Source organism: Podarcis tiliguerta (assembly GCF_965153285.1).
Source record: "Podarcis tiliguerta genome assembly, chromosome: 5".
Lineage (NCBI taxonomy): Eukaryota > Metazoa > Chordata > Lepidosauria > Squamata > Lacertidae > Podarcis > Podarcis tiliguerta.
This window is the reverse complement of record NC_139538.1, coordinates 86,118,313-86,135,668: the sequence shown is the minus strand read 5'-3', so window position 1 is coordinate 86,135,668 and position 17,356 is coordinate 86,118,313.

The following is a 17,356-nucleotide window of genomic DNA, read 5'->3' as shown; positions in this document are numbered from 1 at the left end:
GGCTTAGGGATTTTTTCAAAAAAAGTTGTTCAGACGTCGAGGGCTAATTCTGTTTCCCATGATGAAAACCCATCTGCTTCCATCGAAAAAGCTTTCAGGGGATCGTTTGCAACAGTTTGTCACCATTTTTGAGTGAATTGCAGAACCTCATATTTTTGCTGAAATTGTGACCGCGCGGCTTAGGGATTTTTTCAAAAAAAGTTGTTCAGACGTCGAGGGCTAATTCTCTTTCCCATGATAAAAACCCATCTGTTTCCACCGAAAAAGCCTTCAGGGGATCGTTTGCAACAGTTTGCACCGTTTTTGAGTGAATTGCAGAACGTCATATTTTTGCTGAAATTGTGACCGCGCGGCTTAGGGATTTTTTCAAAAAAAGTTGTTCATACGTCGAGGGCTAATTCTGTTTCCCATGATGAAAACCCATCTGTTTCCATCGAAAAAGCTTTCAGGGGATCGTTTGCATCAGTTTGGCACCATTTTTGAGTGAATTGCAGAACGTCATATTTTTGCTGAAATTGTGACCGCGCGGCTTAGGGATTTTTTGAAAAAAAGTTGTTCAGAAGTCGAGGGCTAATTCTGTTTCCCATGATAAAAACCCATCTGTTTCCACCAAAAAAGCTTTCAGGGGATCGTTTGCAACAGTTTGGCACCATTTTTGAGTGAATTGCAGAACGTCATATTTTTGCTGAAATTGTGACCGCGCGTCTTAGGGATTTTTTGAAAAAAAGTTGTTCAGAAGTCGAGGGCTAATTCTGTTTCCCATGATAAAAACCCATCTGTTTCCACCGAAAAAGCCTTCAGGGGATCGTTTGCAGCAGTTTGGGACCATTTTTGAGTGAATTGCAGAACGTCATATTTTTGCTGAAATTGTGACCGCGCGGGTTAGGGATTTTTTGAAAAGAAGTTCTTCAGAAATCGAGGGCTGATTCTGTTTCCCATGATAAAAACCCATCTGTTTCAACCGAAAAAGCCTTCAGGGGGTGGTTTGCAACAGTTTGGCACCATTTTTGAGTGAATTGCAGAACCTCATATTTTTGGTGAAATTGTGACCGCGCGGCTTAGGGATTTTTTCAAAAAAAGTTGTTCAGACGTCGAGAACTAATTCTGATTCCCATGATAAAAACCCATCTGTTTCTACCGAAAAAGCTTTCAGGGGATCGTTTGCAACAGTTTGGCACCATTTTTGAGTGAATTGCAGAACGTCAGATTTTTGCTGAAATTGTGACCGCGCGGCTTAGGGATTTTTTGATAAAAAGTTGTTCAGAAGTCGAGGGCTAATTCTGTTTCCCATGATAAAAACCCATCTGTTTCCACCGAAAAAGCCTTCAGGGGATCGTTTGCAACAGTTTGGCACCATTTTTGAGTGAATTGCAGAACGTCATATTTTTGATGAAATTGTGACCGAGCGGCTTAGGGATTTTTTAAAAAAAGTTGTTCAGAAGTCGAGGGCTAATTCTGTTTCCCATGATAAAAACCCATCTGTTTCCACCAAAAAAGCTTTCAGGGGATCGTTTGCAACAGTTTGGCACCATTTTTGAGTGAATTGCAGAACGTCATATTTTTGCTGAAATTGTGACCGCGCGGCTTAGGGATTTTTTGAAAAAAAGTTCTTCAGACGTCGAGGGCTAATTCTGTTTCCCATGATGAAAACCCATCTGCTTCCATCGAAAAAGCTTTCAGGGGATCGTTTGCAACAGTTTGTCACCATTTTTGAGTGAATTGCAGAACCTCATATTTTTGCTGAAATTGTGACCGCGCGGCTTAGGGATTTTTTCAAAAAAAGTTGTTCAGACGTCGAGGGCTAATTCTCTTTCCCATGATAAAAACCCATCTGTTTCCACCGAAAAAGCCTTCAGGGGATCGTTTGCAACAGTTTGGCACCGTTTTTGAGTGAATTGCAGAACGTCAGATTTTTGCTGAAATTGTGACCGCGCGGCTTAGGGATTTTTTGAAAAAAAGTTGTTCAGAAGTCGAGGGCTGATTCTGTTTCCCATGATAAAAACCCATCTGTTTCCACCGAAAAAGCCTTCAGGGGATCGTTTGCAACAGTTTGGCACCATTTTTGAGTGAATTGCAGAACGTCATATTTTTGCTGAAATTGTGACCGAGCGGCTTAGGGATTTTTTAAAAAAAGTTGTTCAGAAGTCGAGGGCTAATTCTGTTTCCCATGATAAAAACCCATCTGTTTCCACCGAAAAAGCCTTCAGGGGATCGTTTGCAACAGTTTGGCACCGTTTTTGAGTGAATTGCAGAACCTCATATTTTTGCTGAAATTGTGACCGCGCGGCTTAGGGATTTTTTCAAAAAAAGTTGTTCATACGTCGAGGGCTAATTCTGTTTCCCATGATGAAAACGCATCTGATTTCACCGAAAAAGCCTTCAGGGGATCGTTTGCATCAGTTTGGCACCATTTTTGAGTGAATTGCAGAACGTCATATTTTTGCTGAAATTGTGACCGCGCGGCTTAGGGATTTTTTCAAAAAAAGTTGTTCAGACGTCGAGGGCTAATTCTGTTTCCCATGATGAAAACCCATCTGCTTCCATCGAAAAAGCTTTCAGGGGATCGTTTGCAACAGTTTGTCACCATTTTTGAGTGAATTGCAGAACCTCATATTTTTGCTGAAATTGTGACCGCGCGGCTTAGGGATTTTTTCAAAAAAAGTTGTTCAGACGTCGAGGGCTAATTCTCTTTCCCATGATAAAAACCCATCTGTTTCCACCGAAAAAGCCTTCAGGGGATCGTTTGCAACAGTTTGCACCGTTTTTGAGTGAATTGCAGAACGTCATATTTTTGCTGAAATTGTGACCGCGCGGCTTAGGGATTTTTTCAAAAAAAGTTGTTCAGACGTCGAGGGCTAATTCTGTTTCCCATGATGAAAACCCATCTGTTTCCATCGAAAAAGCTTTCAGGGGATCGTTTGCATCAGTTTGGCACCATTTTTGAGTGAATTGCAGAACGTCATATTTTTGCTGAAATTGTGACCGCGCGGCTTAGGGATTTTTTGAAAAAAAGTTGTTCAGAAGTCGAGGGCTAATTCTGTTTCCCATGATAAAAACCCATCTGTTTCCACCAAAAAAGCTTTCAGGGGATCGTTTGCAACAGTTTGGCACCATTTTTGAGTGAATTGCAGAACGTCATATTTTTGCTGAAATTGTGACCGCGCGGCTTAGGGATTTTTTGAAAAAAAGTTGTTCAGAAGTCGAGGGCTAATTCTGTTTCCCATGATAAAAACCCATCTGTTTCCACCGAAAAAGCCTTCAGGGGATCGTTTGCAGCAGTTTGGCACCATTTTTGAGTGAATTGCAGAACGTCATATTTTTGCTGAAATTGTGACCGCGCGGGTTAGGGATTTTTTGAAAAGAAGTTCTTCAGAAATCGAGGGCTGATTCTGTTTCCCATGATAAAAACCCATCTGTTTCCACCGAAAAAGCCTTCAGGGGGTGGTTTGCAACAGTTTGGCACCATTTTTGAGTGAATTGCAGAACCTCATATTTTTGGTGAAATTGTGACCGCGCTGCTTAGGGATTTTTTCAAAAAAAGTTGTTCAGACGTCGAGAACTAATTCTGATTCCCATGATAAAAACCCATCTGTTTCCACCGAAAAAGCTTTCAGGGGATCGTTTGCAACAGTTTGGCACCATTTTTGAGTGAATTGCAGAACGTCAGATTTTTGCTGAAATTGTGACCGCGCGGCTTAGGGATTTTTTGATAAAAAGTTGTTCAGAAGTCGAGGGCTAATTCTGTTTCCCATGATAAAAACCCATCTGTTTCCACCGAAAAAGCCTTCAGGGGATCGTTTGCAACAGTTTGGCACCATTTTTGAGTGAATTGCAGAACGTCATATTTTTGCTGAAATTGTGACCGAGCGGCTTAGGGATTTTTTAAAAAAAGTTGTTCAGAAGTCGAGGGCTAATTCTGTTTCCCATGATAAAAACCCATCTGTTTCCACCAAAAAAGCTTTCAGGGGATCGTTTGCAACAGTTTGGCACCATTTTTGAGTGAATTGCAGAACGTCATATTTTTGCTGAAATTGTGACCGCGCGGCTTAGGGATTTTTTGAAAAAAAGTTCTTCAGAAGTCGAGGGCTAATTCTGTTTCCCATGATAAAAACCCATCTGTTTCCACCGAAAAAGCCTTCAGGGGATCGTTTGCAACAGTTTGGCACCGTTTTTGAGTGAATTGCAGAACCTCATATTTTTGCTGAAATTGTGACCGCGCGGCTTAGGGATTTTTTCAAAAAAAGTTGTTCAGACGTCGAGGGCTAATTCTGTTTCCCATGATGAAAACCCATCTGCTTCCATCGAAAAAGCTTTCAGGGGATCGTTTGCATCAGTTTGGCACCATTTTTGAGTGAATTGCAGAACGTCATATTTTTGCTGAAATTGTGACCGCGCGGCTTAGGGATTTTTTGAAAAAAAGTTGTTCAGAAGTCGAGGGCTAATTCTGTTTCCCATGATAAAAACCCATCTGTTTCCACCGAAAAAGCTTTCAGCGGATCGTTTGCATCAGTTTGGCACCATTTTTGAGTGAATTGGAGAACCTCATATTTTTGGTGAAATTGTCACCGCGCGGCTTAGCGATTTTTTCAAAAAAAGTTGTTCAGACGTCGAGGGCTAATTCTGATTCCCATGATAAAAACCCATCTGTTTCCACCGAAAAAGCTTTCAGGGGATCGTTTGCAACAGTTTGGGACCATTTTTGAGTGAATTGCAGAACGTCATATTTTTGCTGAAATTGTGACCGCGCGGCTTAGGGATTTTTTCAAAAAAAGTTGTTCAAACGTCAAGGGCTAATTCTTTTTCCCATGATAAAAACACATCTGTTTCCATCGAAAAAGCTTTCAGGGGATCGTTTGCAACAGTTTGGCACCATTTTTGAGTGAATTGCAGAACGTCAGATTTTTGCTGAAATTGTGACCGCGCGGCTTAGGGATTTTTTGAAAAAAAGTTCTTCAAAAGTCGAAGGCTAATTCTGTTTCCCATGATGAAAACCCATCTGTTTCCATCGAAAAAGCTTTCAGGGGATCGTTTGCATCAGTTTGGCACCATTTTTGAGTGAATTGCAGAACGTCATATTTTTGGTGAAATTGTGACCGCGCGGCTTAGGGATTTTTGAAAAAAAGTTGTTCAGAAGTCGAGGGCTAATTCTGTTTCCCATGATAAAAACCCATCTGTTTCCACCAAAAAAGCTTTCAGGGGATCATTTGCAACAGTTTGGCACCATTTTTGAGTGAATTGCAGAACGTCATATTTTTGCTGAAATTGTGACCGCGCGGCTTAGGGATTTTTTGAAAAAAAGTTGTTCAGAAGTCGAGGGCTAATTCTGTTTCCCATGATGAAAACCCATCTGTTTCCACCGAAAAAGCCTTCAGGGGATCGTTTGCAGCAGTTTGGCACCGTTTTTGAGTGAATTGCAGAACGTCATATTTTTGCTGAAATTGTGACCGCGCGGCTTAGGGATTTTTTCAAAAAAAGTTGTTCAGACGTCGAGGGCTAATTCTGTTTCCCATGATAAGAACCCATCTGTTTCCACCGAAAAAGCCTTCAGGGGATCGTTTGCAACAGTTTGGCACCGTTTTTGAGTGAATTGCAGAACGTCATATTTTTGCTGAAATTGTGACCGCGCGGCTTAGGGATTTTTTCAAAAAAAATTGTTCAGACGTCGAGGGCTAATTCTGTTTCCCATGATGAAAACCCATCTGTTTCCATCGAAAAAGCTTTCAGGGAATCGTTTGCATCAGTTTGGCACCATTTTTGAGTGAATTGCAGAACGTCATATTTTTGCTGAAATTGTGACCGCGCGGCTTAGGGATTTTTTGAAAAAAAGTTGTTCAGAAGTCGAGGGCTAATTCTGTTTCCCATGATAAAAACCCATCTGTTTCCACCGAAAAAGCTTTCAGCGGATCGTTTGCATCAGTTTGGCACCATTTTTGAGTGAATTGCAGAACCTCATATTTTTGGTGAAATTGTCACCGCGCGGCTTAGGGATTTTTTCAAAAAAAGTTGTTCAGACGTCGAGGGCTAATTCTGATTCCCATGATAAAAAACCATCTGTTTCCACCGAAAAAGCTTTCAGGGGATCGTTTGCAACAGTTTGGGACCATTTTTGAGTGAATTGCAGAACGTCATATTTTTGCTGAAATTGTGACCGCGCGGCTTAGGGATTTTTTCAAAAAAAGTTGTTCAAACGTCAAGGGCTAATTCTTTTTCCCATGATAAAAACCCATCTGTTTCCATCGAAAAAGCTTTCAGGGGATCGTTTGCAACAGTTTGGCACCATTTTTGAGTGAATTGCAGAACGTCAGATTTTTGCTGAAATTGTGACCGCGCGGCTTAGGGATTTTTTGAAAAAAAGTTCTTCAAAAGTCGAAGGCTAATTCTGTTTCCCATGATGAAAACCCATCTGTTTCCATCGAAAAAGCTTTCAGGGGATCGTTTGCATCAGTTTGGCACCATTTTTGAGTGAATTGCAGAACGTCATATTTTTGGTGAAATTGTGACCGCGCGGCTTAGGGATTTTTGAAAAAAAGTTGTTCAGAAGTCGAGGGCTAATTCTGTTTCCCATGATAAAAACCCATCTGTTTCCACCAAAAAAGCTTTCAGGGGATCGTTTGCAACAGTTTGGCACCATTTTTGAGTGAATTGCAGAACGTCATATTTTTGCTGAAATTGTGACCGCGCGGCTTAGGGATTTTTTGAAAAAAAGTTGTTCAGAAGTCGAGGGCTAATTCTGTTTCCCATGATAAAAACCCATCTGTTTCCACCGAAAAAGCCTTCAGGGGATCGTTTGCAGCAGTTTGGCACCGTTTTTGAGTGAATTGCAGAACGTCATATTTTTGCTGAAATTGTGACCGCGCGGCTTAGGGATTTTTACAAAAAAAGTTGTTCAGACGTCGAGGGCTAATTCTGTTTCCCATGATGAAAACCCATCTGTTTCCATCGAAAAAGCTTTCAGGGGATCGTTTGCATCAGTATGGCACCATTTTTGAGTGAATTGCAGAACCTCATATTTTTGATGAAATTGTGACCGCGCGGCTTAGGGATTTTTTCAAAAAAAGTTGTTCAGACGTCGAGGGCTAATTCTGTTTCCCATGATAAGAACCCATCTGTTTCCACCGACAAAGCTTTCAGGGGATCGTTTGCAACAGTTTGGCATCATTTTTGAGTGAATTGCAGAACGTCATATTTTTGCTGAAATTGTGACCGCGCGGCTTAGGGATTTTTTCAAAAAAAGTTGTTCAGAAGTCGAGGGCTAATTCTGTTTCTCATGATATAAACCCATCTGTTTCCACCGAAAAAGCCTTCAGGGGATCGTTTGCAACAGTTTGGCACCGTTTTTGAGTGAATTGCAGAACGTCATATTTTTGCTGAAATTGTGACCGCGCGGCTTAGGGATTTTTTCAAAAAAAATTGTTCAGACGTCGAGGGCTAATTCTGTTTCCCATGATGAAAACCCATCTGTTTCCATCGAAAAAGCTTTCAGGGAATCGTTTGCATCAGTTTGGCACCATTTTTGAGTGAATTGCAGAACGTCATATTTTTGCTGAAATTGTGACCGCGCGGCTTAGGGATTTTTTGAAAAAAAGTTGTTCGAAAGTCGAGGGCTAATTCTGTTTCCCATGATAAAAACCCATCTGTTTCCACCGAAAAAGCCTTCAGGGGATCGTTTGCATCAGTTTGGCACCATTTTTGAGTGAATTGCAGAACGTCATATTTTTGCTGAAATTGTGACCGCGCGGCTTAGGGATTTTTTCAAAAAAAGTTGTTCAGACGTCGAGGGCTAATTCTGTTTCCCATGATAAGAACCCATCTGTTTCCACCGAAAAAGCTTTCAGGGGATCATTTGCAACAGTTTGGCACCATTTTTGAGTGAATTGCAGAACGTCATATTTTTGCTGAAATTGTGACCGCGCGGCTTAGGGATTTTTTGAAAAAAAGTTGTTCAGAAGTCGAGGGCTAATTCTGTTTCTCATGATATAAACCCATCTGTTTCCACCGAAAAAGCCTTCAGGGGATCGTTTGCAACAATTTGGCACCGTTTTTGAGTGAATTGCAGAACGTCATATTTTTGCTGAAATTGTGACCGCGCGGCTTAGGGATTTTTTCAAAAAAAATTGTTCAGACGTCGAGGGCTAATTCTGTTTTCCATGATGAAAACCCATCTGTTTCCATCGAAAAAGCTTTCAGGGAATCGTTTGCAACAGTTTGTCACCATTTTTGAGTGAATTGCAGAACGTCAGATTTTTGCTGAAATTGTGACTGCGCGGCTTAGGGATTTTTTCAAAAAAAGTTGTTCAGACGTTGAGGGCTCATTCTGCTTCCCATGATTCAATCCCATCTGTTTCCAGCGAAAAAGCTTTCAGGGGATCGTTTGCAACAGTTTGGGAACATTTTTGAGTGAATTGCAGAACGTCAGATTTTTGCTGAAATTGTGACCGCGCGGCTTAGGGATTTTTTCAAAAAAAGTTGTTCAGACGTCGAGGGCTAATTCTGTTTCCCATGATTCAATCCCATCTGTTTCCACCGAAAAAGCTTTCAGGGGATCGTTTGCAACAGTTTGGGAACATTTTTGAGTGAATTGCAGAACGTCAGATATTTGCTGAAATTGTGACCGCGCGGCTTAGGGATTTTTTTCAAAAAAAGTTGTTCAGACGTCGAGGGCTAATTCTGTTTCCCATGATTCAATCCCATCGGTTTCCACCGAAAAAGCTTTCAGGGGATCGTTTGCAACGGTTTGGGAACATTTTTGAGTGAATTGCAGAACGTCAGATTTTTGCTGAAATTGTGACCGCACGGCTTCGGGATTTTTTCAAAAAAAGTTGTTCAGACGTCGAGGGCTAATTCTGTTTCCCATTAAAAAAACCTATCTGTTTCCACCGAAAAAGCTTTCAGGGGATCGTTTGCATCAGTTTGGCACCATTTTTGAGTGAATTGCAGAACGTCATATTTTTGCTGAAATTGTGACCGCGCGGCTTAGGGATTTTTTGATCGTTTGCAACAGTTTGGCACCGTTTTTGAGTGAATTGCAGAACGTCATATTTTTCCTGAAATTGTGACCGCGCGGCTTAGGGATTTTTTCAAAAAAAATTGTTCAGACGTCGAGGGCTAATTCTGTTTCCCATGATGAAAACCCATCTGTTTCCATCGAAAAAGCTTTCAGGGGATCGTTTGCATCAGTTTGGCACCATTTTTGAGTGAATTGCAGAACGTCAGATTTTTGGTGAAATTGTGACCGCGCGGCTTAGGGATTTTTTCAAAAAAATTTGTTCAAACGTCAAGGGCTCATTCTGTTTCCCATGATAAAAACCCATCTGTTTCCACTGAAAAAGCTTTCAGGGGATCGTTTGCAACAGTTTGGCACCATTTTTGAGTGAATTGCAGAACGTCATATTTTTGCTGAAATTGTGACCGCGCGGCTTAGGGATTTTTTCAAAAAAAGTTGTTCAGAAGTCGAGGGCTAATTCTGTTTCCCATGATAAAAACCCATCTGTTTCCACCGAAAAAGCCTTCAGGGGATCGTTTGCAACAGTTTGGCACCGTTTTTGAGAGAATTGCAGAACGTTATATTTTTGCTGAAATTGTGACCGCGCGGCTTAGGGATTTTTTCAAAAAAAGTTGTTCAGACGTCGAGGGCTAATTCTGTTTCCCATGATGAAAACCCATCTGTTTCCATCGAAAAAGCTTTCAGGGGATCGTTTGCAACAGTTTGTCACCATTTTTGAGTGAATTGCAGAACCTCATATTTTTGCTGAAATTGTGACCGCGCGGCTTAGGGATTTTTTCAAAAAAAGTTGTTCAGACGTCGAGGGCTAATTCTGTTTCCCATGATAAAAACCCATCTGTTTCCACCGAAAAAGCCTTCAGGGGATCGTTTGCAACAGTTTGGCACCGTTTTTGAGTGAATTGCAGAACGTCATATTTTTGCTGAAATTGTGACCGCGCGGCTTAGGGATTTTTTCAAAAAAAATTGTTCAGACGTCGAGGGCTAATTCTGTTTCCCATGATGAAAAGCCATCTGTTTCCATCGAAAAAGCTTTCAGGGGATTGTTTGCATCAGTTTGGCACCATTTTCGAGTGAATTGCAGAACGTCATATTTTTGCTGAAATTGTGACGGCGCGGCTTAGGGATTTTTTGAAAAAAAGGTGTTCAGAAGTTGAGGGCTAATTCTGTTTCCCATGATAAAAACCCATCTGTTTCCACCGAAAAAGCTTTCAGTGGATCGTTTGCATCAGTTTGGCACCATTTTTGAGTGAATTGCAGAACCTCATATTTTTGGTGAAATTGTCACCGCGCGGCTTAGGGATTTTTTGAAAAAAAGTTGTTCAGACGTCGAGGGCTAATTCTGATTCCCCTGATAGAAACCCATCTGTTTCCACCGAAAAAGCCTTCAGGGGATCGTTTGCAGCAGTTTGGCACCATTTTTGAGTGAATTGCAGAACGTCATATTTTTGCTGAAATTGTGACCGCGCGGCTTAGGGATTTTTTCAAAAAAAGTTGTTCAGACGTCGAGGGCTAATTCTGTTTCCCATGATGAAAACCCATCTGTTTCCATCGAAAAAGCTTTCAGGGGATCGTTTGCATCAGTTTGGCACCATTTTTGAGTGAATTGCAGAACCTCATATTTTTGGTGAAATTGTGACCGCGCGGCTTAGGGATTTTTTTCAAAAAAAGTTGTTCAGACGTCGAGGGCTAATTCTGTTTCCCATGATTCAATCCCATCTGTTTCCACCGAAAAAGCTTTCAGGGGATCGTTTGCAACAGTTTGGGAACATTTTTGAGTGAATTGCAGAACGTCAGATTTTTGCTGAAATTGTGACCGCGCGGCTTAGGGATTTTTTCAAAAAAAGTTGTTCAGACGTTGAGGGCTTATTCTGCTTCCCATGATACAAACCCATCTGTTTCCACCGAAAAAGCTTTCAGGGGATCGTTTGCAACAGTTTGGCACCATTTTTGAGTGAATTGCAGAACGTCATATTTTTGCTGAAATTGTGACCGCGCGGCTTAGGGATTTTTTGAAAAAAAGTTGTTCAGACGTCGAGGGCTAATTCTGTTTCCCATAAAAAAAACCTATCTGTTTCCACCGAAAAAGCTTTCAGGGTATCGTTTGCAACAGTTTGGGAACATTTTTGAGTGAATTGCAGAACGTCAGATTTTTGCTGAAATTGTGACCGCGCGGCTTAGGGATTTCTTCAAAAAAAGTTGTTCAGACGTCGAGGGCTAATTCTGCTTCCCATGATACAAACCCATCTGTTTCCACCGAAAAAGCTTTCAGGGGATCGTTTGAAACAGTTTGGGAACATTTTTGAGTGAATTGCAGAACGTCAGATATTTGCTGAAATTGTGACCGCGCGGCTTAGGGATTTTTTTCAAAAAAAGTTGTTCAGACGTCGAGGGCTAATTCTGTTTCCCATGATTCAATCCCATCTGTTTCCACTGAAAAAGCTTTCAGGGGATCGTTTGCAACAGTTTGGGAACATTTTTGAGTGAATTGCAGAACGTCAGATTTTTGCTGAAATTGTGACCGCGCGGTTTAGGGATTTTTTCAAAAAAAGTTGTTCAGACGTCGAGGGCTAATTCTGCTTCCCATGATACAAACCCATCTGTTTCCACCGAAAAAGCTTTCAGGGGATCGTTTGCAACAGTTTGGGAACATTTTTGAGTGAATTGCAGAACGTCAGATTTTTGCTGAAATTGTGACCGCGCGGCTTAGGGATTTTTTTCAAAAAAAGTTGTTCAGACGTCGAGGGCTAATTCTGTTTCCCATGATTCAATCCCATCTGTTTCCACCGAAAAAGCTTTCAGGGGATCGTTTGCAACAGTTTGGGAACATTTTTGAGTGAATTGCAGAACGTCAGATTTTTGCTGAAATTGTGACCGCGCGGCTTCGGGATTTTTTCAAAAAAAGTTGTTCAGACGTCGAGGGCTAATTCTGTTTCCCATTAAAAAAACCTATCTGTTTCCACCGAAAAAGCTTTCAGGGGATCGTTTGCAACAGTTTGGGAACATTTTTGAGTGAATTGCAGAACGTCAGAATTTTGCTGAAATTGTGACCGCGCGGCTTAGGGATTTTTTCAAAAAAAGTTGTTCAGACGTCGAGGGCTAATTCTGTTTCCCATAAAAAAAACCTATCTGTTTCCACCGAAAAAGCTTTCAGGGGATCGTTTGCAACAGTTTGGGAACATTTTTGAGTGAATAGCAGAACGTCAGATTTTTGCTGAAATTGTGACCGCGCGGCTTAGGGATTTCTTCAAAAAAAGTTGTTCAGACGTCGAGGGCTAATTCTGCTTCCCATGATACAAACCCATCTGTTTCCACCGAAAAAGCTTTCAGGGGATCTTTTTCAACAGTTTGGGAACATTTTTGAGTGAATTGCAGAACGTCAGATTTTTGCTGAAATTGTGACCGCGCGGCTTAGGGATTTTTTCAAAAAAAGTTGTTCAGACGTCGAGGGCTAATTCTGCTTCCCATGATACAAACCCATCTGTTTCCACCGAAAAAGCTTTCAGGGGATCGTTTGTAACAGTTTGGGAACATTTTTGAGTGAATTGCAGAACGTCAGATTTTTGCTGAAATTGTGACCGCGCGGCTTAGGGATTTTTTCAAAAAAAGTTGTTCAGACGTCGAGGGCTAATTCTGCTTCCCATGATACAAACCCATGTGTTTCCACCGAAAAAGCTTTCAGGGGATCGTTTGCAACAGTTTGGGAACATTTTTGAGTGAATTGCAGAACGTCAGATTTTTGCTGAAATTATGACCGCGCGGCTTAGGGATTTTTTCAAAAAAAGTTGTTCAGACGTCGAGGGCTAATTCTGTTTCCCATGATGAAAACCCATCTGCTTCCATCGAAAAAGCTTTCAGGGGATCGTTTGCAACAGTTTGTCACCATTTTTGAGTGAATTGCAGAACCTCATATTTTTGCTGAAATTGTGACCGCGCGGCTTAGGGATTTTTTCAAAAAAAGTTGTTCAGACGTCGAGGGCTAATTCTCTTTCCCATGATAAAAACCCATCTGTTTCCACCGAAAAAGCTTTCAGGGGATCGTTTGCAACAGTTTGGGACCATTTTTGAGTGAATTGCAGAACGTCATATTTTTGCTGAAATTGTGACCGCGCGGCTTAGGGATTTTTTCAAAAAAAGTTGTTCAAACGTCAAGGGCTAATTCTTTTTCCCATGATAAAAACCCATCTGTTTCCATCGAAAAAGCTTTCAGGGGATCGTTTGCAACAGTTTGGCACCATTTTTGAGTGAATTGCAGAACGTCAGATTTTTGCTGAAATTGTGACCGCGCGGCTTAGGGATTTTTTGAAAAAAAGTTCTTCAAAAGTCGAAGGCTAATTCTGTTTCCCATGATGAAAACCCATCTGTTTCCATCGAAAAAGCTTTCAGGGGATCGTTTGCATCAGTTTGGCACCATTTTTGAGTGAATTGCAGAACGTCATATTTTTGGTGAAATTGTGACCGCGCGGCTTAGGGATTTTTGAAAAAAAGTTGTTCAGAAGTCGAGGGCTAATTCTGTTTCCCATGATAAAAACCCATCTGTTTCCACCAAAAAAGCTTTCAGGGGATCGTTTGCAACAGTTTGGCACCATTTTTGAGTGAATTGCAGAACGTCATATTTTTGCTGAAATTGTGACCGCGCGGCTTAGGGATTTTTTGAAAAAAAGTTGTTCAGAAGTCGAGGGCTAATTCTGCTTCCCATGATAAAAACCCATCTGTTTCCACCGAAAAAGCCTTCAGGGGATCGTTTGCAGCAGTTTGGCACCGTTTTTGAGTGAATTGCAGAACGTCATATTTTTGCTGAAATTGTGACCGCGCGGCTTAGGGATTTTTACAAAAAAAGTTGTTCAGACGTCGAGGGCTAATTCTGTTTCCCATGATGAAAACCCATCTGTTTCCATCGAAAAAGCTTTCAGGGGATCGTTTGCATCAGTTTGGCACCATTTTTGAGTGAATTGCAGAACCTCATATTTTTGGTGAAATTGTGACCGCGCGGCTTAGGGATTTTTTCAAAAAAAGTTGTTCAGACGTCGAGGGCTAATTCTGTTTCCCATGATAAGAACCCATCTGTTTCCACCGAAAAAGCTTTCAGGGGATCGTTTGCAACAGTTTGGCACCATTTTTGAGTGAATTGCAGAACGTGATATTTTTGCTGAAATTGTGACCGCGCGGCTTAGGGATTTTTTGAAAAAAAGTTGTTCAGAAGTCGAGGGCTAATTCTGTTTCTCATGATATAAACCCATCTGTTTCCACCGAAAAAGCCTTCAGGGGATCGTTTGCAACAGTTTGGCACCGTTTTTGAGTGAATTGCAGAACGTCATATTTTTGCTGAAATTGTGACCGCGCGGCTTAGGGATTTTTTCAAAAAAAATTGTTCAGACGTCGAGGGCTAATTCTGTTTCCCATGATGAAAACCCATCTGTTTCCATCGAAAAAGCTTTCAGGGAATCGTTTGCATCAGTTTGGCACCATTTTTGAGTGAATTGCAGAACGGCATATTTTTGCTGAAATTGTGACCGCGCGGCTTAGGGATTTTTTGAAAAAAAGTTGTTCAGAAGTCGAGGGCTAATTCTGTTTCCCATGATAAAAACCCATCTGTTTCCACCGAAAAAGCTTTCAGCGGATCGTTTGCATCAGTTTGGCACCATTTTTGAGTGAATTGCAGAACCTCACATTTTTGGTGAAATTGTCACCGCGCGGCTTAGGGATTTTTTCAAAAAAAGTTGTTCAGACGTCGAGGGCTAATTCTGATTCCCATGATAAAAACCCATCTGTTTCCACCGAAAAAGCTTTCAGGGGATCGTTTGCAACAGTTTGGGACCATTTTTGAGTGAATTGCAGAACGTCATATTTTTGCTGAAATTGTGACCGCGCGGCTTAGGGATTTTTTCAAAAAAAGTTGTTCAAACGTCAAGGGCTAATTCTTTTTCCCATGATAAAAACCCATCTGTTTCCATCGAAAAAGCTTTCAGGGGATCGTTTGCAACAGTTTGGCACCATTTTTGAGTGAATTGCAGAACGTCAGATTTTTGCTGAAATTGTGACCGCGCGGCTTAGGGATTTTTTGAAAAAAAGTTGTTCAAAAGTCGAGGGCTAATTCTGTTTCCCATGATAAAAACCCATCTGTTTCCACCGAAAAAGCCTTCAGGGGATCGTTTGCATCAGTTTGGCACCATTTTTGAGTGAATTGCAGAACGTCATATTTTTGCTGAAATTGTGACCGCGCGGCTTAGGGATTTCTTCAAAAAAACTTGTTCAGACGTCGAGGGCTAATTCTGTTTCCCATGATAAAAACCCATCTGTTTCCATCGAAAAAGCTTTCAGGGGATCGTTTGCAACAGTTTGTCACCATTTTTGAGTGAATTGCAGAACCTCATATTTTTGGTGAAATTGTGACCGCGCGGCTTAGGGATTTTTTCAAAAAAAGTTGTTCAGACGTCGAGGGCTAATTCTGTTTCCCATGATAAGAACCCATCTGTTTCCACCGAAAAAGCTTTCAGGGGATCGTTTGCAACAGTTTGGCACCATTTTTGAGTGAATTGCAGAACGTCATATTTTTGCGGAAATTGTGACCGCGCGGCTTAGGGGTTTTTGGAAAAAAAGTTGTTCAGAAGTCGAGGGCTAATTCTGTTTCTCATGATATAAACCCATCTGTTTCCACCGAAAAAGCCTTCAGGGGATCGTTTGCAACAATTTGGCACCGTTTTTGAGTGAATTGCAGAACGTCATATTTTTGCTGAAATTGTGACCGCGCGGCTTAGGGATTTTTTCAAAAAAAATTGTTCAGACGTCGAGGGCTAATTCTGTTTCCCATGATGAAAACCCATCTGTTTCCATCGAAAAAGCTTTCAGGGAATCGTTTGCATCAGTTTGGCACCATTTTTGAGTGAATTGCAGAACGTCATATTTTTGCTGAAATTGTGACCGCGCGGCTTAGGGATTTTTTGAAAAAAAGTTGTTCAAAAGTCGAGGGCTAATTCTGTTTCCCATGATAAAAACCCATCTGTTTCCACCGAAAAAGCCTTCAGGGGATCGTTTGCATCAGTTTGGCACCATTTTTGAGTGAATTGCAGAACGTCATATTTTTGCTGAAATTGTGACCGCGCGGCTTAGGGATTTTTTCAAAAAAAGTTGTTCAGACGTCGAGGGCTAATTCTGTTTCCCATGATTCAATCCCATCTGTTTCCACCGAAAAAGCTTTCAGGGGATCGTTTGCAACAGTTTGGGAACATTTTTGAGTGAATTGCAGAACGTCAGATATTTGCTGAAATTGTGACCGCGCGGCTTAGGGATTTTTTTCAAAAAAAGTTGTTCAGACGTCGAGGGCTAATTCTGTTTCCCATGATTCAATCCCATCTGTTTCCACCGAAAAAGCTTTCAGGGGATCGTTTGCAACGGTTTGGGAACATTTTTGAGTGAATTGCAGAACGTCAGATTTTTGCTGAAATTGTGACCGCGCGGCTTCGGGATTTTTTCAAAAAAAGTTGTTCAGACGTCGAGGGCTAATTCTGTTTCCCATTAAAAAAACCTATCTGTTTCCACCGAAAAAGCTTTCAGGGGATCGTTTGCATCAGTTTGGCACCATTTTTGAGTGAATTGCAGAACGTCATATTTCTGCTGAAATTGTGACCGCGCGGCTTAGGGATTTTTTGATCGTTTGCAACAGTTTGGCACCGTTTTTGAGTGAATTGCAGAACGTCATATTTTTGCTGAAATTGTGACCGCGCGGCTTAGGGATTTTTTGAAAAAAAGTTGTTCAAAAGTCGAGGGCTAATTCTGTTTCCCATGATAAAAACCCATCTGTTTCCACCGAAAAAGCCTTCAGGGGATCGTTTGCATCAGTTTGGCACCATTTTTGAGTGAATTGCAGAACGTCATATTTTTGCTGAAATTGTGACCGCGCGGCTTAGGGATTTTTTCAAAAAAAGTTGTTCAGACGTCGAGGGCTAATTCTGTTTCCCATGATTCAATCCCATCTGTTTCCACCGAAAAAGCTTTCAGGGGATCGTTTGCAACAGTTTGGGAACATTTTTGAGTGAATTGCAGAACGTCAGATATTTGCTGAAATTGTGACCGCGCGGCTTAGGGATTTTTTTCAAAAAAAGTTGTTCAGACGTCGAGGGCTAATTCTGTTTCCCATGATTCAATCCCATCTGTTTCCACCGAAAAAGCTTTCAGGGGATCGTTTGCAACGGTTTGGGAACATTTTTGAGTGAATTGCAGAACGTCAGATTTTTGCTGAAATTGTGACCGCGCGGCTTCGGGATTTTTTCAAAAAAAGTTGTTCAGACGTCGAGGGCTAATTCTGTTTCCCATTAAAAAAACCTATCTGTTTCCACCGAAAAAGCTTTCAGGGGA